Source organism: Tyto alba, unplaced genomic scaffold (genome assembly GCF_018691265.1).
Source record: "Tyto alba isolate M040663 unplaced genomic scaffold, T.alba_DEE_v4.0 Super-Scaffold_1, whole genome shotgun sequence".
Lineage (NCBI taxonomy): Eukaryota > Metazoa > Chordata > Aves > Strigiformes > Tytonidae > Tyto > Tyto alba.
The window spans coordinates 21,998,697-22,024,420 of NW_024881261.1; the positions used below are offsets into that span (position 1 = coordinate 21,998,697).

Sequence of the window (25,724 nt, forward strand, 5' to 3'; positions counted from 1 at the left end):
CCTCAGCCCTGGCTACAGGGAGCTCGAGGGGCTGCTGGCACAAAACGGCTCCCCCAAAATGCACGAGCATCAGCAAACACACTCTCTCAGCAGCACACAAGGCAGCCAAACAGCCAGCCAGCCAGCCAGCGGAGCCTGGTGGCCAAAGGCCAGAAGAGCAGGCACCCCAGCCCCGCTTACGGGGCGGCTGCTCAGCTCCAGGGAAGCAGGAGGCCCACAAGGGCCAGGGATGCTCGTGCCCCACCTGAGCCCTGATTACAGGGAGGTGCCTGTGCCCAAAGGGATGTTCCCTCCTCCCTGGCTCCGCCGGCCCATCTTCCTCCTCCCGCTTGACTCGCAGGTCCAGCGCCATCCTCTTCTTTCTTCCTCACCCTTGACTCGTAGGTCCAGCGCCGTCCTCTTCTTTCTTCCTCCCTCTTGACTCGCAGGTCCAGCACTGTCCTCTTCTTTCTTTCTCCCTCTTGACTCGCAGGTCCAGCGCCGTCCTCTTCTTTCTTCCTCACCCTTGACTCGTAGGTCCAGCGCCGTCCTCTTCTTTCTTCCTCCCTCTTGACTCGCAGGTCCAGCACTGTCCTCTTCTTTCTTTCTCCCTCTTGACTCGCAGGTCCAGCGCCGTCAACTTCTTTCTTCCTCCCTCTTGACTCGCAGGTCCAGCGCCGTCCTCTTCTTTCTTGCTCCCTCTCGACTCGCAGGTCCAGCACCGTCCTCTTCTTTCTTCCTCACCCTTGACTCGCAGGTCCAGCGCCGTCCTCTTCTGCCTTGCTTTCTTCTTTGCGAGCTGCTCTACCCCAAGAGAGACAAACACACGACTGAGCGACACCAACTCAGGGCACCTACAGCCAGGTGGGGGCTGAGGCTGGGCGCTGACACCGCCCCGCACCCCACAGCAAGGCCACCTTGCCTTCTTGCTCCCTGGCCCCTGCACAGCCCTTGCCACCAGCTCCGTCCCTTCGCAACAGCACAGCTGCCTGGCAGCTGCCCTGCAAAGACTTTCTTTGCCAGTTGGCCCCTGGCACTCAGTGCAACAACCGCACCAACTTCAAGACCCCGGCGAGACCAGAGCTGGCGGGCCCTCGCCCAGGCGGGATCCTCTTCCCCCACCTTTAGCTGACCCTTTCTGGGGGCTGGATGACAGAGGGAATCTCCCGAGAGATGTCCGCCCCCCTCCCCGACCCACTCAGGGGCCAAAAGCCCGCCTCCCCTGCTCCCAGACCACCCCACCTCCCCAACCCCAGCCAACAGACCCTGCTCCCAGCTTACCAGCAGCCGCGGCTGAAGCCCTGGCTCGGGCCGGCGGACGCCACCTTGGCCGCGGAGGTCTGGGCCTCTGGGCACAGTTTCTAGGGGTGGAAGGGAGGGAGCAGCCCCAGGAAAAAGCTTCTGCCCTCCTTAGAGGGTTCTCCTCCTGGCCCGCTTGCTACAACAGCCCCAAGGGCAAAGCAGGGGACTTTCCTCACCCCAACTTACAGGGCTGTCCCCGCGGCTCCGTCCAGCAAAGGGCACCCCGCCTCTCTCTGGGGAGCAGTGGCGCCCCACGGCATGCACCCCGATGACGGGGCTGCCAGGCTGGCTGGCTGGCCAACACGGCATGAAGCCGCCAGGCAGAGCGCCAAACCCTCACAGCAGGGTCGGCTCGGGGGCTCCAAAGGCTCCGCAGCTCCCATCCAGGAGAGCCTTGCGGCACAAAGCCCGCTTCCAGGGGGCCAGCAGCGGGGCACCAGGGCCCTGGGTCCTCAGCCCTGGCTACAGGGAGCTCGAGGGGCTGCTGGCACAAAACGGCTCCCCCAAAATGCACGAGCATCAGCAAACACACTCTCTCAGCAGCACACAAGGCAGCCAAACAGCCAGCCAGCCAGCCAGCGGAGCCTGGTGGCCAAAGGCCAGAAGAGCAGGCACCCCAGCCCCGCTTACGGGGCGGCTGCTCAGCTCCAGGGAAGCAGGAGGCCCACAAGGGCCAGGGATGCTCGTGCCCCACCTGAGCCCTGATTACAGGGAGGTGCCTGTGCCCAAAGGGATGTTCCCTCCTCCCTGGCTCCGCCGGCCCATCTTCCTCCTCCCTCTTGACTCGCAGGTCCAGCACCGTCCTCTTCTGCCTTGCTTTCTTCTTTGCGAGCTGCTCCATCCCAAGAGAGACAAACGGACGACTGAGCGACGCCAACCCCAGGCCCCTACAGCCCCCTGGGGGCTGACGCCGCCCCGCACCCCACAGCAAGGACACCTTGCCTTCTCGGACCCTGCTCCCCATACAGGCCCTCCCCCCAACTCTGCCCCTCTGCTGCAGCAGAGCTTCCCAGCACACCCCTCACAAAGCACTTCTCGCGCTGAACCCCAGCTTCACCTGTTAGAGATGCCACAGCTCAACACCAACTGCCACGCTCCTTACCTGTGGTTTGCGGAGCTGCAAGCTTGCTGTGCTTCACTCCACTAGCCGTGCACGGCCCTCTTCCGCCCGTCCAGGCAGCGCGAACTTGCCTACAGCTGCCGGCTGGAGCTTCAGCTTTAGGGTCACTTGCAGAAGCCCGCTTCGCATTAGCTCTCCACACCCATCCAATTGCACCACACAGGCAAAGTCAACTTCGCTCCCTACGCTACACCAAACTTGTACCTGTCCAAACAACAACTGTCCAACATCTACCTTCAAACCATCCACGGTTCGTCCTCTCACACTAAACTGCTTCCCTACTCGCTCTACGCCACCTCCTGGACCAGCCTTCACAAAGGAATCCGCTCGTCCTGCAAGAATGCTCCAACATCAGACAACGCCAACGTGAACACTTCCACAACAACACTCCAGCGTCAGACAGCTCCTGCATGAAAAACCTCGCTCTCTCCTTAAGAGCCCACCCTACGCTACCCGACGACCAACACACACTGGCCTCACCAAAGCCAAACACTACAACAACTAGTGCCAAGTTAAAATCGCATCTGCAGCGCAATGTCGTAGGTGTGAGCTAAGGCACAAGCGGGCTTGAAAGTTGCAGAGTGTACCCCCTATGGTGCACAATGGCATTTTCTTGGGGAATCGGTGCTCTCCCTGGACAAGTGGAGAAGCAGCGGCTGTTGAAAGGAAACGTGGCAATGGTTCTCCAGGTCTCCCAAGCTGAGGCTAACAAATTTTACCTGTGCTGTGCGCCAGGATCTGCTTGTCCACTTGCTCCTCTAACCAGTCAGGTGCTGCAGGAGGGACAGAAAGAGAGGGAGAAATCTTTAGGACAGGATTAACGACCTCAACATCCCTGTCCCCAAGCCTCCAGACATCCGAGGAGGCCTCATCAGGGTTTTCTCAATTTCCCCACTTTCCTGGGAGGCATGACAGCACAGTTTTCTGTCCTCAACATCTCCTTGACCCACCTGATATGCTTCAAGGTTCCGAACCCTGCATCCCTTCCTCGAGGTACCTCAGCAATTCCCTTAGAAACCACGCCTCAGTGCCACCCCTCCCTCAACTACCTCAGCGATTCCCGACAAAGCCCCCCCCCGGTCCCATCCCCTCCCCAAGGTACCTCACTGTTACTGGCAGAAGCCTCTGTGCTGTCGTCCCCTCGCTCAGGTATATCAGGCTTGCTAGCTGAAGCTAACTCTTCACTCACAGGTCCAGGGCCGTGCAATTCTTTCTTGCTCCCTCTTGACTCGCAGGTCCAGCGCCATCCTCTTCTTTCTTCCTCACCCTTGACTCGCAGGTCCAGCGCCATCCTCTTCTTTCTTCCTCCCTCTTGACTCGCAGGTCCAGCGCCGTCCTCTTCTTTCTTCCTCCCTCTTGACTCGCAGGTCCAGCGCCGTCCTCTTCTTTCTTCCTCCCTCTTGACTCGCAGGTCCAGCGCCGTCCTCTTCTTTCTTCCTCCCTCTTGACTCGCAGGTCCAGCGCCGTCCTCTTCTTTCTTGCTCCCTCTTGACTCGCAGGTCCAGCGCCGTCCTCTTCTTTCTTCCTCACCCTTGACTCGCAGGTCCAGCGCCGTCCTCTTCTTTCTTCCTCCCTCTTGACTCGCAGGTCCAGCGCCATCCTCTTCTTTCTTCCTCCCTCTTGACTCGCAGGTCCAGCACCGTCCTCTTCTTTCTTTCTCCCTCTTGACTCGCAGGTCCAGCGCCGTCCTCTTCTTTCTTCCTCCCTCTTGACTCGCAGGTCCAGCGCCGTCCTCTTCTGCCTTGCTTTCTTCTTTGCGAGCTGCTCTACCCCAAGAGAGACAAACACACGACTGAGCGACACCAACTCAGGGCACCTACAGCCAGGTGGGGGCTGAGGCTGGGCGCTGACACCGCCCCGCACCCCACAGCAAGGCCACCTTGCCTTCTTGCCCCCTGGCCCCTGCACAGCCCTTGCCACCAGCTCCGTCCCTTCGCAACAGCACAGCTGCCTGGCAGCTGCCCTGCAAAGACTTTCTTTGCCAGTTGGCCCCTGGCACTCAGTGCAACAACCGCACCAACTTCAAGACCCCGGCGAGACCAGAGCTGGCGGGCCCTCGCCCAGGCGGGATCCTCTTCCCCCACCTTTAGCTGACCCTTTCTGGGGGCTGGATGACAGAGGGAATCTCCCGAGAGATGTCCGCCCCCCTCCCCGACCCACTCAGGGGCCAAAAGCCCGCCTCCCCTGCTCCCAGACCACCCCACCTCCCCAACCCCAGCCAACAGACCCTGCTCCCAGCTTACCAGCAGCCGCGGCTGAAGCCCTGGCTCGGGCCGGCGGACGCCACCTTGGCCGCGGAGGTCTGGGCCTCTGGGCACAGTTTCTAGGGGTGGAAGGGAGGGAGCAGCCCCAGGAAAAAGCTTCTGCCCTCCTTAGAGGGTTCTCCTCCTGGCCCGCTTGCTACAACAGCCCCAAGGGCAAAGCAGGGGACTTTCCTCACCCCAACTTACAGGGCTGTCCCCGCGGCTCCGTCCAGCAAAGGGCACCCCGCCTCTCTCTGGGGAGCAGTGGCGCCCCACGGCATGCACCCCGATGACGGGGCTGCCAGGCTGGCTGGCTGGCCAACACGGCATGAAGCCGCCAGGCAGAGCGCCAAACCCTCACAGCAGGGTCGGCTCGGGGGCTCCAAAGGCTCCGCAGCTCCCATCCAGGAGAGCCTTGCGGCACAAAGCCCGCTTCCAGGGGGCCAGCAGCGGGGCACCAGGGCCCTGGGTCCTCAGCCCTGGCTACAGGGAGCTCGAGGGGCTGCTGGCACAAAACGGCTCCCCCAAAATGCACGAGCATCAGCAAACACACTCTCTCAGCAGCACACAAGGCAGCCAAACAGCCAGCCAGCCAGCCAGCGGAGCCTGGTGGCCAAAGGCCAGAAGAGCAGGCACCCCAGCCCCGCTTACGGGGCGGCTGCTCAGCTCCAGGGAAGCAGGAGGCCCACAAGGGCCAGGGATGCTCGTGCCCCACCTGAGCCCTGATTACAGGGAGGTGCCTGTGCCCAAAGGGATGTTCCCTCCTCCCTGGCTCCGCCGGCCCATCTTCCTCCTCCCTCTTGACTCGCAGGTCCAGCACCGTCCTCTTCTGCCTTGCTTTCTTCTTTGCGAGCTGCTCCATCCCAAGAGAGACAAACGGACGACTGAGCGACGCCAACCCCAGGCCCCTACAGCCCCCTGGGGGCTGACGCCGCCCCGCACCCCACAGCAAGGACACCTTGCCTTCTCGGACCCTGCTCCCCATACAGGCCCTCCCCCCAACTCTGCCCCTCTGCTGCAGCAGAGCTTCCCAGCACACCCCTCACAAAGCACTTCTCGCGCTGAACCCCAGCTTCACCTGTTAGAAATTGCCACAGCTCAACACCAACTGCCACGCTCCTTACCTGTGGTTTGCGGAGCTGCAAGCTTGCTGTGCTTCACTCCACTAGCCGTGCACGGCCCTCTTCCGCCCGTCCAGGCAGCGCGAACTTGCCTACAGCTGCCGGCTGGAGCTTCAGCTTTAGGGTCACTTGCAGAAGCCCGCTTCGCATTAGCTCTCCACACCCATCCAATTGCACCACACAGGCAAAGTCAACTTCGCTCCCTACGCTACACCAAACTTGTACCTGTCCAAACAACAACTGTCCAACATCTACCTTCAAACCATCCACGGTTCGTCCTCTCACACTAAACTGCTTCCCTACTCGCTCTACGCCACCTCCTGGACCAGCCTTCACAAAGGAATCCGCTCGTCCTGCAAGAATGCTCCAACATCAGACAACGCCAACGTGAACACTTCCACAACAACACTCCAGCGTCAGACAGCTCCTGCATGAAAAACCTCGCTCTCTCCTTAAGAGCCCACCCTACGCTACCCGACGACCAACACACACTGGCCTCACCAAAGCCAAACACTACAACAACTAGTGCCAAGTTAAAATCGCATCTGCAGCGCAATGTCGTAGGTGTGAGCTAAGGCACAAGCGGGCTTGAAAGTTGCAGAGTGTACCCCCTATGGTGCACAATGGCATTTTCTTGGGGAATCGGTGCTCTCCCTGGACAAGTGGAGAAGCAGCGGCTGTTGAAAGGAAACGTGGCAATGGTTCTCCAGGTCTCCCAAGCTGAGGCTAACAAATTTTACCTGTGCTGTGCCCCAGGATCTGCTTGTCCACTTGCTCCTCTAACCAGTCAGGTGCTGCAGGAGAGACAGAAAGAGAGGGAGAAATCTTTAGGACAGGATTAACGACCTCAACATCCCTGTCCCCAAGCCTCCAGACATCCGAGGAGGCCTCATCAGGGTTTTCTCAATTTCCCCACTTTCCTGGGAGGCATGACTGCACAGTTTTCTGTCCTCAACATCTCCTTGACCCACCTGATATGCTTCAAGGTTCCGAACCCTGCATCCCTTCCTCGAGGTACCTCAGCAATTCCCTTAGAAACCACACCTCAGTGCCACCCCTCCCTCAACTACCTCAGCGATTCCCGACAAAGCCCCCCCCCGGTCCCATCCCCTCCCCAAGGTACCTCACTGTTACTGGCAGAAGCCTCTGTGCTGTCGTCCCCTCGCTCAGGTATATCAGGCTTGCTAGCTGAAGCTAACTCTTCACTCACAGGTCCAGGGCCGTGCAATTCTTTCTTCCTCCCTCTTGACTCGCAGGTCCAGCGCCATCCTCTTCTTTCTTGCTCCCTCTTGACTCGCAGGCCCAGCGCCGTCCTCTTCTTTCTTCCTCACCCTTGACTCACAGGTCCAGCGCATTCCTCTTCTTTCTTCCTCCCTCTTGACTCGCAGGTCCAGCGCCATCCTCTTCTTTCTTCCTCACCCTTGACTCGCAGGTCCAGCGCCATCCTCTTCTTTCTTCCTCACCCTTGACTCACAGATCCAGCGCCGTCCTCTTCTTTCTTTCTCACCCTTGACTCGCAGGTCCAGCGCCGTCCTCTTCTTTCTTCCTCCCTCTTGACTCGCAGGTCCAGCGCCGTCCTCTTCTTTCTTCCTCCCTCTTGACTCGCAGGTCCAGCGCCGTCCTCTTCTTTCTTGCTCCCTCTTGACTCGCAGGTCCAGCGCCGTCCTCTTCTTTCTTGCTCCCTCTTGACTCGCAGGTCCAGCGCCGTCCTCTTCTTTCTTCCTCACCCTTGACTCGCAGGTCCAGCGCCGTCCTCTTCTTTCTTCCTCCCTCTTGACTCGCAGGTCCAGCACCGTCCTCTTCTTTCTTTCTCCCTCTTGACTCGCAGGTCCAGCGCCGTCCTCTTCTTTCTTCCTCCCTCTTGACTCGCAGGTCCAGCGCCGTCCTCTTCTTTCTTGCTCCCTCTTGACTCGCAGGTCCAGCACCGTCCTCTTCTTTCTTCCTCACCCTTGACTCGCAGGTCCAGCGCCGTCCTCTTCTGCCTTGCTTTCTTCTTTGCGAGCTGCTCTACCCCAAGAGAGACAAACACACGACTGAGCGACACCAACCCAGGGCACCTACAGCCAGGTGGGGGCTGAGGCTGGGCGCTGACACCGCCCCGCACCCCACAGCAAGGCCACCTTGCCTTCTTGCCCCCTGGCCCCTGCACAGCCCTTGCCACCAGCTCCGTCCCTTCGCAACAGCACAGCTGCCTGGCAGCTGCCCTGCAAAGACTTTCTTTGCCAGTTGGCCCCTGGCACTCAGTGCAACAACCGCACCAACTTCAAGACCCCGGCGAGACCAGAGCTGGCGGGCCCTCGCCCAGGCGGGATCCTCTTCCCCCACCTTTAGCTGACCCTTTCTGGGGGCTGGATGACAGAGGGAATCTCCCAAGAGATGTCTGCCCCCCTCCCCGACCCACTCAGGGGCCAAAAGCCCGCCTCCCCTGCTCCCAGACCACCCCACCTCCCCAACCCCAGCCAACAGACCCTGCTCCCAGCTTACCAGCAGCCGCGGCTGAAGCCCTGGCTCGGGCCGGCGGACGCCACCTTGGCCACGGAGGTCTGGGCCTCTGGGCACAGTTTCTAGGGGTGGAAGGGAGGGAGCAGCCCCAGGAAAAAGCTTCTGCCCTCCTTAGAGGGTTCTCCTCCTGGCCCGCTTGCTACAACAGCCCCAAGGGCAAAGCAGGGGACTTTCCTCACCCCAACTTACAGGGCTGTCCCCGCGGCTCCGTCCAGCAAAGGGCACCCCGCCTCTCTCTGGGGAGCAGTGGCGCCCCACGGCATGCACCCCGATGACGGGGCTGCCAGGCTGGCTGGCTGGCCAACACGGCATGAAGCCGCCAGGCAGAGCGCCAAACCCTCACAGCAGGGTCGGCTCGGGGGCTCCAAAGGCTCCGCAGCTCCCATCCAGGAGAGCCTTGCGGCACAAAGCCCGCTTCCAGGGGGCCAGCAGCGGGGCACCAGGGCCCTGGGTCCTCAGCCCTGGCTACAGGGAGCTCGAGGGGCTGCTGGCACAAAACGGCTCCCCCAAAATGCACGAGCATCAGCAAACACACTCTCTCAGCAGCACACAAGGCAGCCAAACAGCCAGCCAGCCAGCCAGCGGAGCCTGGTGGCCAAAGGCCAGAAGAGCAGGCACCCCAGCCCCGCTTACGGGGCGGCTGCTCAGCTCCAGGGAAGCAGGAGGCCCACAAGGGCCAGGGATGCTCGTGCCCCACCTGAGCCCTGATTACAGGGAGGTGCCTGTGCCCAAAGGGATGTTCCCTCCTCCCTGGCTCCGCCGGCCCATCTTCCTCCTCCCTCTTGACTCGCAGGTCCAGCGCCATCCTCTTCTTTCCTCCTCCCTCTTGACTCGCAGGTCCAGCGCCGTCCTCTTCTGCCTTGCTTTCTTCTTTGCGAGCTGCTCTACCCCAAGAGAGACAAACGGACGACTGAGCGACACCAACCCAGGGCACCTACAGCCAGGTGGGGGCTGAGGCTGGGCGCTGACACCGCCCCGCACCCCACAGCAAGGCCACCTTGCCTTCTTGCCCCCTGGCCCCTGCACAGCCCTTGCCACCAGCTCCGTCCCTTCGCAACAGCACAGCTGCCTGGCAGCTGCCCTGCAAAGACTTTCTTTGCCAGTTGGCCCCTGGCACTCAGTGCAACAACCGCACCAACTTCAAGACCCCGGCGAGACCAGAGCTGGCGGGCCCTCGCCCAGGCGGGATCCTCTTCCCCCACCTTTAGCTGACCCTTTCTGGGGGCTGGATGACAGAGGGAATCTCCCGAGAGATGTCCGCCCCCCTCCCCGACCCACTCAGGGGCCAAAAGCCCGCCTCCCCTGCTCCCAGACCACCCCACCTCCCCAACCCCAGCCAACAGACCCTGCTCCCAGCTTACCAGCAGCCGCGGCTGAAGCCCTGGCTCGGGCCGGCGGACGCCACCTTGGCCGCGGAGGTCTGGGCCTCTGGGCACAGTTTCTAGGGGTGGAAGGGAGGGAGCAGCCCCAGGAAAAAGCTTCTGCCCTCCTTAGAGGGTTCTCCTCCTGGCCCGCTTGCTACAACAGACCCAAGGGCAAAGCAGGGGACTTTCCTCACCCCAACTTACAGGGCTGTCCCCGCGGCTCCGTCCAGCAAAGGGCACCCCGCCTCTCTCTGGGGAGCAGTGGCGCCCCACGGCATGCACCCCGATGACGGGGCTGCCAGGCTGGCTGGCTGGCCAACACGGCATGAAGCCGCCAGGCAGAGCGCCAAACCCTCACAGCAGGGTCGGCTCGGGGGCTCCAAAGGCTCCGCAGCTCCCATCCAGGAGAGCCTTGCGGCACAAAGCCCGCTTCCAGGGGGCCAGCAGCGGGGCACCAGGGCCCTGGGTCCTCAGCCCTGGCTACAGGGAGCTCGAGGGGCTGCTGGCACAAAACGGCTCCCCCAAAATGCACGAGCATCAGCAAACACGCTCTCTCAGCAGCACACAAGGCAGCCAAACAGCCAGCCAGCCAGCCAGCGGAGCCTGGTGGCCAAAGGCCAGAAGAGCAGGCACCCCAGCCCCGCTTACGGGGCGGCTGCTCAGCTCCAGGGAAGCAGGAGGCCCACAAGGGCCAGGGATGCTCGTGCCCCACCTGAGCCCTGATTACAGGGAGGTGCCTGTGCCCAAAGGGATGTTCCCTCCTCCCTGGCTCCGCCGGCCCATCTTCCTCCTCCCTCTTGACTCGCAGGTCCAGCGCCGTCCTCTTCTGCCTTGCTTTCTTCTTTGCGAGCTGCTCTACCCCAAGAGAGACAAACACACGACTGAGCGACACCAACCCAGGGCACCTACAGCCAGGTGGGGGCTGAGGCTGGGCGCTGACACCGCCCCGCACCCCACAGCAAGGCCACCTTGCCTTCTTGCCCCCTGGCCCCTGCACAGCCCTTGCCACCAGCTCCGTCCCTTCGCAACAGCACAGCTGCCTGGCAGTTGCCCTGCAAAGACTTTCTTTGCCAGTTGGCCCCTGGCACTCAGTGCAACAACCGCACCAACTTCAAGACCCCGGCGAGACCAGAGCTGGCGGGCCCTCGCCCAGGCGGGATCCTCTTCCCCCACCTTTAGCTGACCCTTTCTGGGGGCTGGATGACAGAGGGAATCTCCGGAGAGATGTCCGCCCCCCTCCCCGACCCACTCGGGGGCCCAAAAGCCCGCCTCCCCTGCTCCCAGACCACCCCACCTCCCCAACCCCAGCCAACAGACCCTGCTCCCAGCTTACCAGCAGCCGCGGCTGAAGCCCTGGCTCGGGCCGGCGGACGCCACCTTGGCCGCGGAGGTCTGGGCCTCTGGGCACAGTTTCTAGGGGTGGAAGGGAGGGAGCAGCCCCAGGAAAAAGCTTCTGCCCTCCTTAGAGGGTTCTCCTCCTGGCCCACTTGCTACAACAGCCCCAAGGGCAAAGCAGGGGACTTTCCTCACCCCAACTTACAGGGCTGTCCCCGCGGCTCCGTCCAGCAAAGGGCACCCCGCCTCTCTCTGGGGAGCAGTGGCGCCCCACGGCATGCACCCCGATGACGGGGCTGCCAGGCTGGCTGGCTGGCCAACACGGCATGAAGCCGCCAGGCAGAGCGCCAAACCCTCACAGCAGGGTCGGCTCGGGGGCTCCAAAGGCTCCGCAGCTCCCATCCAGGAGAGCCTTGCGGCACAAAGCCCGCTTCCAGGGGGCCAGCAGCGGGGCACCAGGGCCCTGGGTCCTCAGCCCTGGCTACAGGGAGCTCGAGGGGCTGCTGGCACAAAACGGCTCCCCCAAAATGCACGAGCATCAGCAAACACACTCTCTCAGCAGCACACAAGGCAGCCAAACAGCCAGCCAGCCAGCCAGCGGAGCCTGGTGGCCAAAGGCCAGAAGAGCAGGCACCCCAGCCCCGCTTACGGGGCGGCTGCTCAGCTCCAGGGAAGCAGGAGGCCCACAAGGGCCAGGGATGCTCGTGCCCCACCTGAGCCCTGATTACAGGGAGGTGCCTGTGCCCAAAGGGATGTTCCCTCCTCCCTGGCTCCGCCGGCCCATCTTCCTCCTCCCTCTTGACTCGCAGGTCCAGCACCATCCTCTTCTTTCCTCCTCCCTCTTGACTCGCAGGTCCAGCGCCGTCCTCTTCTGCCTTGCTTTCTTCTTTGCGAGCTGCTCTACCCCAAGAGAGACAAACACACGACTGAGCGACACCAACCCAGGGCACCTACAGCCAGGTGGGGGCTGAGGCTGGGCGCTGACACCGCCCCGCACCCCACAGCAAGGCCACCTTGCCTTCTTGCCCCCTGGCCCCTGCACAGCCCTTGCCACCAGCTCCGTCCCTTCGCAACAGCACAGCTGCCTGGCAGCTGCCCTGCAAAGACTTTCTTTGCCAGTTGGCCCCTGGCACTCAGTGCAACAACCGCACCAACTTCAAGACCCCGGCGAGACCAGAGCTGGCGGGCCCTCGCCCAGGCGGGATCCTCTTCCCCCACCTTTAGCTGACCCTTTCTGGGGGCTGGATGACAGAGGGAATCTCCCGAGAGATGTCCGCCCCCCTCCCCGACCCACTCGGGGGCCCAAAAGCCCGCCTCCCCTGCTCCCAGACCACCCCACCTCCCCAACCCCAGCCAACAGACCCTGCTCCCAGCTTACCAGCAGCCGCGGCTGAAGCCCTGGCTCGGGCCGGCGGACGCCACCTTGGCCGCGGAGGTCTGGGCCTCTGGGCACAGTTTCTAGGGGTGGAAGGGAGGGAGCAGCCCCAGGAAAAAGCTTCTGCCCTCCTTAGAGGGTTCTCCTCCTGGCCCGCTTGCTACAACAGCCCCAAGGGCAAAGCAGGGGACTTTCCTCACCCCAACTTACAGGGCTGTCCCCGCGGCTCCGTCCAGCAAAGGGCACCCCGCCTCTCTCTGGGGAGCAGTGGCGCCCCACGGCATGCACCCCGATGACGGGGCTGCCAGGCTGGCTGGCTGGCCAACACGGCATGAAGCCGCCAGGCAGAGCGCCAAACCCTCACAGCAGGGTCGGCTCGGGGGCTCCAAAGGCTCCGCAGCTCCCATCCAGGAGAGCCTTGCGGCACAAAGCCCGCTTCCAGGGGGCCAGCAGCGGGGCACCAGGGCCCTGGGTCCTCAGCCCTGGCTACAGGGAGCTCGAGGGGCTGCTGGCACAAAACGGCTCCCCCAAAATGCACGAGCATCAGCAAACACACTCTCTCAGCAGCACACAAGGCAGCCAAACAGCCAGCCAGCCAGCCAGCGGAGCCTGGTGGCCAAAGGCCAGAAGAGCAGGCACCCCAGCCCCGCTTACGGGGCGGCTGCTCAGCTCCAGGGAAGCAGGAGGCCCACAAGGGCCAGGGATGCTCGTGCCCCACCTGAGCCCTGATTACAGGGAGGTGCCTGTGCCCAAAGGGATGTTCCCTCCTCCCTGGCTCCGCCGGCCCATCTTCCTCCTCCCTCTTGACTCGCAGGTCCAGCACCGTCCTCTTCTGCCTTGCTTTCTTCTTTGCGAGCTGCTCCATCCCAAGAGAGACAAACGGACGACTGAGCGACGCCAACCCCAGGCCCCTACAGCCCCCTGGGGGCTGACGCCGCCCCGCACCCCACAGCAAGGACACCTTGCCTTCTCGGACCCTGCTCCCCATACAGGCCCTCCCCCCAACTCTGCCCCTCTGCTGCAGCAGAGCTTCCCAGCACACCCCTCACAAAGCACTTCTCGCGCTGAACCCCAGCTTCACCTGTTAGAAATTGCCACAGCTCAACACCAACTGCCACGCTCCTTACCTGTGGTTTGCGGAGCTGCAAGCTTGCTGTGCTTCACTCCACTAGCCGTGCACGGCCCTCTTCCGCCCGTCCAGGCAGCGCGAACTTGCCTACAGCTGCCGGCTGGAGCTTCAGCTTTAGGGTCACTTGCAGAAGCCCGCTTCGCATTAGCTCTCCACACCCATCCAATTGCACCACACAGGCAAAGTCAACTTCGCTCCCTACGCTACACCAAACTTGTACCTGTCCAAACAACAACTGTCCAACATCTACCTTCAAACCATCCACGGTTCGTCCTCTCACACTAAACTGCTTCCCTACTCGCTCTACGCCACCTCCTGGACCAGCCTTCACAAAGGAATCCGCTCGTCCTGCAAGAATGCTCCAACATCAGACAACGCCAACGTGAACACTTCCACAACAACACTCCAGCGTCAGACAGCTCCTGCATGAAAAACCTCGCTCTCTCCTTAAGAGCCCACCCTACGCTACCCGACGACCAACACACACTGGCCTCACCAAAGCCAAACACTACAACAACTAGTGCCAAGTTAAAATCGCATCTGCAGCGCAATGTCGTAGGTGTGAGCTAAGGCACAAGCGGGCTTGAAAGTTGCAGAGTGTACCCCCTATGGTGCACAATGGCATTTTCTTGGGGAATCGGTGCTCTCCCTGGACAAGTGGAGAAGCAGCGGCTGTTGAAAGGCAACATGGCAATGGTTCTCCAGGTCTCCCAAGCTGAGGCTAACAAGTTTTACCTGTGCTGTGCCCCAGGATCTGCTTGTCCACTTGCTCCTCTAACCAGTCAGGTGCTGCAGGAGAGACAGAAAGAGAGGGAGAAATCTTTAGGACAGGATTAACGACCTCAACATCCCTGTCCCCAAGCCTCCAGACATCCGAGGAGGCCTCATCAGGGTTTTCTCAATTTCCCCACTTTCCTGGGAGGCATGACTGCACAGTTTTCTGTCCTCAACATCTCCTTGACCCACCTGATATGCTTCAAGGTTCCAAACCCTGCATCCCTTCCTCGAGGTAACTCAGAAATTCCCTTAGTAAACACACCTCAGTGCCACTCCCTCCCTCAACTACCTCAGCGATTCCCATTGAAGCCACCCTAGTGCTTTCCTCACTGCAAGTTACCTCATCATTTACAGGTTAATCAACTCCAGATTCTTTTCTCTGCAGAAGGTTCCTCAGGGTGTCCTGCTGATATCCCTTTTGTTATATAGCCTCCCCGAGGTACCTCACCTTTCCAGCTGAATCCTCTTCCAATGTCATTCCCTGCCCAAGATAAATCCGTGATTTTTGCTACAGCCCCCAGTGCTATTTTCTCCCTGAAGTACATCAGCCTTTATTTTTGACGCGTCCCCTACCGGTGCCATCTCCTCTATGAGGTACATAGCGTTTTGCACTGAATTTCATTCTGTTCATTCCTTCCCCAAGGTACCTCAGTGTTTTCTGACTTAGTCCTTCCCAGAGTTGTACCCTCTCTAGGGTACCTCAGCGTTTCCCACCTGAATTCCCTCTTTGCCGTCTCCCCACACCAGGAGGTATTTCAACATTTCCCACTGAAGCTGCCCCTGGTCGAGTCCCCTCCCTGAGGTACCTCAGCATTTCCACCTGAAGCCTCCCCCAGTGCCATCCCCTCCCCGAGGTACCTCAGGGCTCCCTGCCGAAGCCTCTCTAGTGTCGTCCCTTCCCTGAGTTACCTCAGCATTTCCCGCCAAAAACCCTTTGGTGCCCTCCCTCCCTGAGGCACCTCGGCATTTACCGCTGAAGCCACCTCTGTCACGGTCCTCTCCCTGAGGTACCTCAGCATTTCCCGCCGAAACCACCCCCCCTGCTCTCCCCTTCCTGAGGTACCTCAGCGTTTCCCGCCAAAACCACACCCGATGCTCTCCCCTCCCTGAGATACCTCAGCGCTTCCTGTTGAAGACCCCCCTGTGCTCTCCCCTCCATGAGGTACCTCAGCATTTCCCATTAAGCCCGCCCTGTGCTCTCCCCTCCCTGAGGTACCTCAGTGTTTCCTGCCCAAAGTCCTTTGGTGCCATCTCCTCCCCCAATTACCTGCGCATTTGGAGCTGAATTGCCACCTGGTGCCGTCCTCTCCCCAAGTCACCTCAGCTTTTCCCACTGAAATTCCTTCGGTGACATCCTGTCACCATGCTACCTCAGCATTTACTGCTGAAGCCTCCCCTCGTGCCAACCCTGCTCTGAGTTACCTCAGAACTGCACCCCAAAGCCTCCCATGGTGCCACCCCCTCCCTGAGGTAGCTCAGGGCTCCCTGCCGAAGCCTCTCTAGTGTCGTCCCTTCCCTGAGGTACCTCAGCATTTCCTGCCAAAAACCCTTTGGTGCCCTCCCTCCCTGAGGCACCTCGGCATTTACCGCTGAAGCCACCTCTGTCACGGTCCTCTCCCTGAGGTACCTCAGCATTTCCCGCCGAAACCACCCCCCCTGCTCTCCCCTTCCTGAGGTACCTCAGCGTTTCTCATCAAAGCCCGCCCTGTGCTGTCCCCTCCCTGAGGTATCTCAGCCGTTCCCGCTGAAGACCACACCATGCCATTCCCTCCCCGAGGTACCTCAGTGTTTCCTGCCCAAAGTCCTTCGGTGCCATCTCCTCCCCCAATTACCCGCGCATTTGGAGCTGAATTGCCACCTGGTGCCGTCCTCTCCCCGAGTCACCTCAGCTTTTCCCACTGAAATTCCTTTGGTGACATCCTGTCACCACGCTACCTCAGCATTTACTGCTGAAGCCTCCCCTCGTGCCAACCCTGCTCTGAGTTACCTCAGAACTGCACCCCAAAGCCTCCCGTGGTGCCACCCCCTCCCTGAGGTACCTCAGCGATTCCCGCCGAAGTGCTCCCGCCCCCGACATCATCCCCTACCTCAGGCACCTCAGCGTTTCCACCTGAAGCCTCCCTCAGTGCTGTCCCCTCCCCGAGGTACCTCAGGGTGCCGCGCTGATGCCTCCCTAGTGTCGTCCCTTCCCTGAGGTACCTCAGCACTGCACCCCGAAGCCTCCCTGGTGCCACTCCCTCCCTGAGTTACCTCAGCATTTCTCGCCAAAAGCCTTTTGGTGCCCTCCCTCCCTGAGGCACCTCGGCATTTACCGCTGAAGCCACCTCTGTCACGGTCCTCTCCCTGAGCTACCTCAGCATTTCCCGCCGAAACCACCCCCCCTGCTCTCCCCTTCCTGAGGTACCTCAGCGTTTCTCATCAAAGCCCGCCCTGTGCTGTCCCCTCCCTGAGGTATCTCAGCCGTTCCCGCTGAAGACCACACCACGCCATTCCCTCCCCGAGGTACCTCAGTGTTTCCTGCCCAAAGTCCTTCGGTGCCATCTCCTCCCCCAATTACCTGCGCATTTGGAGCTGAATTGCCACCTGGTGCCGTCCTCTCCCCGAGTCACCTCAGCTTTTCCCACTGAAATTCCTTCGGTGACATCCTGTCACCACGCTACCTCAGCATTTACTGCTGAAGCCTCTCCTCGTGCCAACCCTGCTCTGAGTTACCTCAGAACTGCACCCCAAAGCCTCCCGTGGTGCCACCCCCTCCCTGAGGTACCTCAGCGATTCCCGCCGAAGTGCTCCCGCCCCCCGACATCATCCCCTACCTCAGGCACCTCAGCGTTTCCACCTGAAGCCTCCCTCAGTGCTGTCCCCTCCCCGAGGTACCTCAGGGTGCCGCGCTGATGCCTCCCTAGTGTCGTCCCTTCCCTGAGGTACCTCAGCACTGCACCCCGAAGCCTCCCTGGTGCCACTCCCTCCCTGAGTTACCTCAGCATTTCTCGCCAAAAGCCTTTTGGTGCCCTCCCTCCCTGAGGCACCTCGGCATTTACCGCTGAAGCCACCTCTGTCACGGTCCTCTCCCTGAGCTACCTCAGCATTTCCCGCCGAAACCACCCCCCCTGCTCTCCCCTTCCTGAGGTACCTCAGCGTTTCTCATCAAAGCCCGCCCTGTGCTGTCCCCTCCCTGAGGTATCTCAGCCGTTCCCGCTGAAGACCACACCACGCCATTCCCTCCCCGAGGTACCTCAGTGTTTCCTGCCCAAAGTCCTTCGGTGCCATCTCCTCCCCCAATTACCTGCGCATTTGGAGCTGAATTGCCACCTGGTGCCGTCCTCTCCCCGAGTCACCTCAGCTTTTCCCACTGAAATTCCTTCGGTGACATCCTGTCACCACGCTACCTCAGCATTTTCTGCTGAAGCCTCCCCTCGTGCCAACCCTGCTCTGAGTTACCTCAGAACTGCACCCCAAAGCCCCCCGTGGTGCCACCCCCTCCCTGAGGTACCTCAGCGATTCCCGCCGAAGTGCTCCCGCCCCCCGACATCATCCCCTATCTCAGGCACCTCAGCGTTTCCACCTGAAGCCTCCCCCAGTGCTGTCCCCTCCCCGAAGTACCTCAGGGTGCCGCGCTGACGCCTCCCCCATTGCTGTCCCCTCCCTGAGGTACCTCAGCCTTTCCCACTGAAGCCCACCATTGCCTCCTTGAGGTGCATCACCATTTACCACTCTGTCACGGTCCCCTCACTGAGGTACCTCAGGGTTTCCCACCGAATTCCTCCCGGTGCTCTCCCCTCCCTGAGATACTTCAGCTTTTCCCCACCGCCGTATCTGAGCCCCGCCCAACGGCCAGCCCGGTGCTCCCTTCCCTCAAAGCCGCTCTCCTGACTCGCCCCGGTCCCTCCCCGGGACGGGGCTGCGCTCTTGCGTCTGGCGAGGCATCTCGGTATCTCTCCCTGGTGCCCGCGCGCTGGCTGCCCCTCACCTTCCTCCTTCCGAAACCACCTCGTCCCTCACCCTCCAGCTTCCCCCCGCAGTCGGTGTCACGGTGCTCCCACAAAGTGACCTCAATGTTCGCCCGCCACCCCCGCCCTCCCTCCCCCTCTGCTCCTTCACTCTTCACACCTATCGCTGCGCACTGACGCCGCCGCCACACCGACAAGCACGCGCTACCCATCCCACTCGGCGCGCGCCGTGGGGCATGTCCCCGCCCACCCCGCCTACGAGCCAATCCCGTCCCAATCCAGCACCGGGCCCCGCCTCCTGCCTCGCTCCCCGGGACCGCCCGCTGCACAGCGCCGCTGTCCCGCCCGGGGCTGGGCACCGGCCGCCGGGCAGGACGGCCTCGGGCTGTCGCCTGCTCGGGCAGAGGCAGCCCGGGGACAGCCTGAGCTTCAAGGCTCCGCCAGCTGCATCGGCAAGACAATGCGCGACGGCACATTTCGTGTCTGTTCCGCCTCTCAGTTCAGAGGACTGCATCCTTTCTGCTCGTTTCGCTCCAGTCACTAAAAGAATCCCTTTCGCTGGTTGCTGTGCCAAGCACATGTACCTCCAGGCAATGGCCCGCTCTGAAATCCACAGTGCAGGCCGAAGGGAGCACCACAGAGTTCACAAATTCCCCCAGACAGCAGTATCAAACACTGAATTAGAGCTACAAAGCATTTAGATTTCACAGTTAGGAAAAAAGTTCAATCAGTTAATAAATATCAGACACTTGTCAAGACACGGAAGGCAAATCTGCTTGCCAGACCCAAGAGGACGGGCTCGTCAGCAGCTCACCAGCCACTGCTGAAGCACCCCCAAGGGGAACTTCTTTCCTCAGTTAGAGATGATGCTGGGGCACCAGTTACAGACTCACTCTCCGCACTGAGCGGGACTGGAAGCTCAGCTCTGAAGGGCCTCACTTCCCCACTCCTACCCCTACCCCCTCGCCGAAGGACCAGGAGTGAAGCGTCCAGCTCTAGAACATAGCCAGCTTCTATCTGGAGTTTGAACAGTTTTTCTTGCTTTCTTCCAGGAGCTTAACAATCACCACAGAGCTTCCACATTTCCCAGACATCTCATTCTTGAGAAACCTTGTACAACGAAGTTACAGCACTACACGGTACACTATAGTCACTCTTTGCGGCAACTGAACAAACAAACAAACAAAGACTCAGCCATGGATAAATAATCCTACACCCAAGTTCCTGTTTTCTTATTTATGCTGCTATGTTAATTCTCTTGGTGATAATCCATTTTCTGCAGGTTCCCATGCAACTCATACACAAGCATTTGTTTTCCACCTCGGGCAACGTGAGCTGAGCTACAGCTGGTGGTTATCCCTGGGGATTGCGTCAGGGAAAGAGGGTGGCAAAGTGGTGGTGGCAGTGCTAATCAACTGTTAAACATCAGAAGAAAAAACTAGACTTCCAAACAGAGCACCTCGGTGCTGAGTAAGCCTTTTATGCTGCATTTTGAAAATCCTCCCAGTGCAGCATATTAACTTAGGTGTGGTTTTGCTGCTTTTAATTTGGAACAACTCTTCTCTGACTATCTCCATTTTTGCATCAAACAAGTGGATTTGCTCTGCGTTTGAATTACTTGATACCATTCTTATAACATGCAGAGGCTAAGGTACCCAACCATTTCACAAGAGACTCGTTGAGGAAGGAATGTGAAAGAAAGGTGAAAGCTGCTATCTGCAGACCAAGATATAGGAACTGCATCAGTAATCACCCCTACGTGTCTCCAATCCACCAAGATAAATCTTTGTGAGGAGGAAGAGAAGCTGGAGAGGGAGCCAAGTGCATCTTAGGCAAGTAGAGCCTGAAACTGAGCTATAGAAACTCACTACTGTGTTGTACAACTTAGCAACCAGTTTACATAAATATTTCCATATGCATAAAGATATATTTCTCCTCATAACTTTATATTTATTGATCTGTCTCTCAATTTCTCCCCTTTCCCCGGTAAACAGCCAAACCGTAAAACTCTCTGTCAACATGTGGGCTGTGGGCCGTGTGCCAACACAGGAGCGCCCGAACAGAAAGGAGCAGCTTCGCTTCGATGCGAAGGACAAGGGCAGACGGCCAGCGGAGCCCACGCGAGACGGCGGCGGGACCTTGCCCCGCTTCCATCCCCGCTCCCCTGCCTGGGGCGGTCAGGGGAGCCGGCGGCCCGCGGGCTCCCACCTCCCCGGGGCTCTGCCCCGGCCCCTCCGAGGCACCGCCCGGCCCCTGCCACCGGGTGGCAGCAGCGCTCCGTCCTGCCGCCGCCGCCGCCCCCCGGGGCAGAGCCGCCCGTGGGGCGCCTCAGACCCCGCGCCGCCGCCCCACGCTCGAGAGGCCTGGCTAGCGAGCGGCGCGGACACGCAGAACCCGCTTGTGAAGCGGGGGTCAGGGGGCCGCCGTGTGCTCTTCTTCCCGGCCGCCTCACAGCGGTTTCCCACACAGCCAGCTCTTTGGGCGGGCCTCCCACAGGAGCAAAGGTGGTCCAGACCGCCGCTGCACGCCCAGCAAAGCCCACGGATGAGGACGAAGCTCTAGTGCTGTCCCAGCGGCCGCCCAGTAACATGGCTTTGGGGCTGCTGCCTCTTCCACGAGGGTCCCCCCAGTCCCAGGCAGGTTACGGGCACAGGGGGAGATGCCACTTCTGGGCGACAGCAAACCATCTCGTCCGCTGACTTTCCCAGATGCGTGCCCATGTCAGGCCAGAGGACGGCAGGGGGGGACGCAGCAGCTGGACTGCTGTTCCAGCAGGCTAAGCATGATTTGCGAGCCAGAGTTAGGCCTGATCTGAATCTCAGCTGCTGCAACATAACCCCCTTCCCTCTTATTCAGTGCAGAGAGGGATCAGATTATTGCCTTCTTCCAGCCTTGTCCTCACCCCACCTCGTTTCTCCTGCAGCCACCACCAACCAGCTCCTTCAGGCTGAGCACACACCTTACATTCCTTCCTATTTGCCTCATGCCCTTCTGAATCGCCCCCAAATTCGCTCCCTCTCTGAGGGCATAGGGGCACGGTGCCTGCTGCTGAGCACATTTCTCCAGCTGGTGCCTTCCTGGTGTCGGGATGACTTCACAGAGTGACCTCTGCTGCTTCTGCTGCCACAGCCCAAGCTGTGTGAGCTTATTTAGCAACCACTGGCACTGCTGACTTGGGTTCAGCTGTGGCTCCACAAGGCCTCCTGGGCCAGGTAGCGCAGGACAGCTGCCTGGGCAGTACCTGCCTTGCCCCCCTTGTGCAGCTGGTCCTGCCCGCATGGCCCATGCCACGGTTGGTTCCTATTACCTGAGACCACATCCCCCAGCAGCCACAAGCACTAGGAATCCCCATCCCACCCACACTCACCTCCTCCTGTGCCTCATTGATGTTGTCCTCTGCCAACCTCAGTCATTGACCACCTACTCTGTCACTCCAGCTCATAAAGTCAAGAAGGGAAGAAAGAGCACAGCCCCAACACCCATCCTGTCACTGCCAGGACAGAGCGATGGAAACATCTACTAGCTATGCGAGAGGCAGCCAGTCCTCTCAGAGCACTATCAATCCTGCCCGAGGACCAAGTGCAGGTGTTGGGGATGCAGGGAGTGCAATCTATTGCACCTGGGAAAGCTTTTTTTCTGGCAGGTTGCTGCTCCCTGCACATCATGGCTGCAGCATGAGGGATAGACAAGTGCTATGGAGGACATAGCACAGTCCCTACCAGCAGCCACCTGCTGAGAGTTGCCAGTTAACTCTTTGCAGTTCAGTCATTGCATGGTGAGAGAGGCTGGGTGAGAGACCTTGGGAACACTCCCACCTTTCAGGGCCTTCTGACAGGGGCAGGCAATGTAGATATCCCATGCAGCTAGTTTAGGGAAAGCCCAAGGGGTGGGGCTGGGGGGCTAAAACTGGATGAGCAGTTCAAACTTACATCCTCAGCAGTGGTTAACTGTCATGTAACTCCCACCTGACCAGAAGAACTCACCTTGCTTGTTCCTGTCATGCCTGGAGCAAACCTTAGAGATTAGACACAGTGAGATCAGGGATCTCCAGAGCAAAACCTTGAGCATCTCTGACACTTGCTGTAGGAGTATCCCTCTCCCTCCGGTGTCAACTGCTGACATTTTGATGCTGTTTTTTCACTTAGTCCCGGGCTGAGACTCACACTAGCACCCATGTGCTGAAGAGGAGAGGCCCTGTCCCCAGGGGTGAAAGATCCAGATAGATGTCTGTGATAGATCCAGCAGCACCAGGGGAAGAGCTGGGTCCCTGCACCTCAGGTCCTGACATGTCCTGAGATCCAGCCGGAAGCTCCAGGGAGGAAAGGCAGAACAAGGAGCCCTGCCATCTTTGGAAACCAAGGCGGGGAGCCTCTGGGCACCAAAGAGCTGCCCTAGTCCCACCCCAGCATGTCCTGAGCTCGATGCACTGATTTGAGGGAGGGAATGGTGCTGGCCAAGTCCTGGCTGCAGAGCAGAGGAGCAGATTACTCAGGAGCTGCAAACGATTCACCACCATTCTACCTCTGTCCACCAGTTTTCTCTAACCAAACCATTGTTTAGATAAAGAACATTTGTCTGCAGTGCAAATACCTCAATTCAACTTGCACAGTCCTATGTTCTCCTCTACTCACTCCTGACCATGTCATTCTAAATAACCCACGTGGGTCCCATTTTCTAGGTAGGAAAACAAGATAAGAAAGGCTCAGGTGGCCATTTGAAAAGCCAGAGGCTAACATCAGTTTGAGGATTAGATACTACATGTGCTTGATATTCATGGATGGTTGAGCCAGCTCTTTAAGGATAAACTTGACTAATTGAGAAAGAGGAGGTGAAGGAAGAGTTGGGGCCCTACATGTTACTGGCAGTGTTGCATGTTTGCATACCAGCTAGCTGTTCTCTGTGTTCCAGCACTTTCCAGACTCATTCTACCCCAGCATTCAGGCATGTTAGCTGGGAACCTGGGGTCCCTGTGGGGTGCTCTCACCATGTTACAGAAGCTGTGATCAGGTGGGGACATCCTTGGGGGGACAACATTGCAGTCCCTTGCTAGAGTCTTGAGAGGTGACATCCTGAAAGGCATCCATCCCCCAGAGCTGCACAGCCCGGTGTCACACATGCAACCAAAGCTTTGCTGGTGCAGGATGGGGTAAGTTTGCCTGGATTCTCCCTGTGGGTTGTTTTTTTTCTGTTCGGGGAGGCTCTTCAAGTTTTAGGATTGCTAATCTTTAGATGTAATTCTTTTTGCAGAATTGTAATTCCCGAGGCACAACACAGAGCCAGCAGACTATTTAAAAAGCAGGATGGCACAATGGACAAACAAAGCAAAACCTCAGACCTCAGTTGCCCCCAGTGCCAAGAAGAACCAGACGGTTATTCCACACATCTTTCCTATGCTACTATTTCTACATCTACAGTCCACTCCACTTACAGTAGTATTAAATTGTGAGCACAGGCTCCACTGTTTCCCCCAGACCTTTATCTGCAGAACTGCTACCTCACCAAGTTAATTTCCCAGTGTAGGTTTGGACAGTTGAGTCTTCCCCTCAAGCCAGAACTTTCTACTTTCCTAGTGAATTACATCCCATTTATTTCAGTCCATGTATCCCACTTGCCAAGATCTTATTGGAAATGTAAGCAGAGTGACCTCCAACACATTTTCCATCCTTCCTAGTCTAGTACAGTCTGCAGAAGTAGGAAGCTTGATCTATCTTCCATCACATATATCATCAGGGAAATTCAGAGTAGCTGTACTGCAGGTAAGGATCCCAGAGCTGTTCCAGCAATGCTCAGACTGAAAGTGGGTGCTCTTAGGCCAGTTTCCCAAAACTTCCACAACCATCCTCATCTAGGTAAAATTAAGAGGGTAAGAATAGTTGTGAGAATGTTGTGTAACTCTATACCAAATGCCATACAATTCTGCCACTTCGCCCTTACTTTCTTTTCCCAAAGACTCCAGGGTAAAATCACCTGGCATTATCAATTACAGAAGGCTGAAGTAATTTCTGTGCCAACGTGGGTTGTTTTTGAAGTTTATACATGAATCCTGTGCAAACATGACCTCCTCAATCACAGCTTGGATGAAGCAAAATGCATACCTCCCAGAACACACCGAATGCTTGCTGTGTAAATGCGTGAATGTGTGAATTCATGTGATGGTCAAACATCTGCTGCAGTTCCGCAGTGCCATGAGGACCAGAGTTTGCAAGAGGCCTTTGTAGATGAACTTTTTGAATGAGACTTCTATGTTAGCACTGTCACAAGACTTAAGAGACAAAACAAGGACACTTTAGAAAGGTAATCAGAAATAGCTAAGAGTATATAGGGGACTGCAGGGTCCCTTCAGTGTTACCTCCCTAGGATTTCTTTTTACACTTGCAACAGATCTCTCCCTCTGTTAACACTCCAGACACAGACACCAGGTTAATATGGGGCATTTTGCCCATCAAAACCAACATGAACTCAGAAGTCTGCGGCCCTTTTCTTGAAGTGAGGAAGTAGATGTGGAAAGGGGAGACTGTGTTTCCAACTCCATTCTTGGAAGGAGACAGGGTAGACAGGATCTTTAAAGACCTGGAAAGGCAGCAAAACCAGGCTGGCAGGTAAGGGCTTCATTCCCAGAAGAGATACCTGAAAATGTTCCTGGCCAGAAACGTAACAGCTTGTAGCACCTCTCTCCTTCAGGACTCCAAATGTCCTTTCCTTGGCACACCCCATCACATGTCACAGTGGGGAGGCACTCTGCTTGGGTGGGAATCCTGGAGGATTTTCAGTTGTGAATGGACTTGGACAAAAGATGCAAGTACCACCCCCGTTTTATAGGCAAGAAAAGGGCTGCTCACAAGATACAGCTCTTCACCTGGATAAGCAAAGAGGGAAAGGAGGAGAAGCAAGGCTGGCTTCAGGACAAATAGACAGCAGTCTGCTGTAAACCTCTTGCCCAAAAGGAAAGAAAGCATTCACTTTTAGGAGAGTGAGGCATGGATGTAGGCAGATTTGGGGGTGGCAGACAGGGAGAGGCACACCCCATCTTTGAGTCTTGCTTTTGTGTGCCACTGCTAAACCAAGAGTAGGGAAGGCTGGAACAAGGGTCCAGCAAAGTTCCTCTGTGTCATTCCTGCTTCTCCTACCAGCAGCATGCATACAGTTTCAGAGCAGCCCCACCCATTGCTCCCTCCCAGGGTATGCCTGTTTTCTCCAACAGGAGTCTATCAAAAACCTCTCTGGAAGAAGAAATGTCTGGGATTTAGCTGGCAGCTCAGAAAGGAGATGTCTACCTGATCTCTAGACCCCAGGTTATTTTTAACTTTGTGAAACCATTTTTGTTGGGCATCGGGCAGCCCCCGGTTGCCCAAGACTGCTATTGCAGCAAGGAGACAGGGTAGAAAGCAATGATGCAGGGCACACACACACACAGGATATACAGTGGCATGGGACAGTGTGCTCTGCCCAACAGAAGCGGCAGCAAACTGACCTTGGATGTGCCCTCATCCTTTCCTGGTGCTGCAATTGGCCCCTGTGCTGGCTATGTGG

At 58.7% G+C, this 25,724-nt stretch overlaps 2 long non-coding RNA genes across 2 annotated transcripts; both read right to left on the reverse strand.

Annotated features, from left to right (window-relative positions):
- Window positions 1–5,457: 5,457 nt before the first annotated feature.
- LOC116958946 lies at window positions 5,458–7,200 on the reverse strand. Its single transcript, XR_006164966.1, has 4 exons — window positions 6,889–7,200; window positions 6,506–6,559; window positions 5,769–6,419; window positions 5,458–5,497 (listed from the first exon to the last, which is right to left on the reverse strand). It is a non-coding gene; the product is annotated as an uncharacterized LOC116958946 (long non-coding RNA).
- Window positions 7,201–13,157: 5,957 nt separating this feature from the next.
- Window positions 13,158–14,261, reverse strand: LOC122153465. The gene is made up of 3 exons (XR_006165363.1): window positions 14,206–14,261; window positions 13,469–14,119; window positions 13,158–13,197 (listed from the first exon to the last, which is right to left on the reverse strand). It is a non-coding gene; the product is annotated as an uncharacterized LOC122153465 (long non-coding RNA).
- Window positions 14,262–25,724: the final 11,463 nt, after the last annotated feature.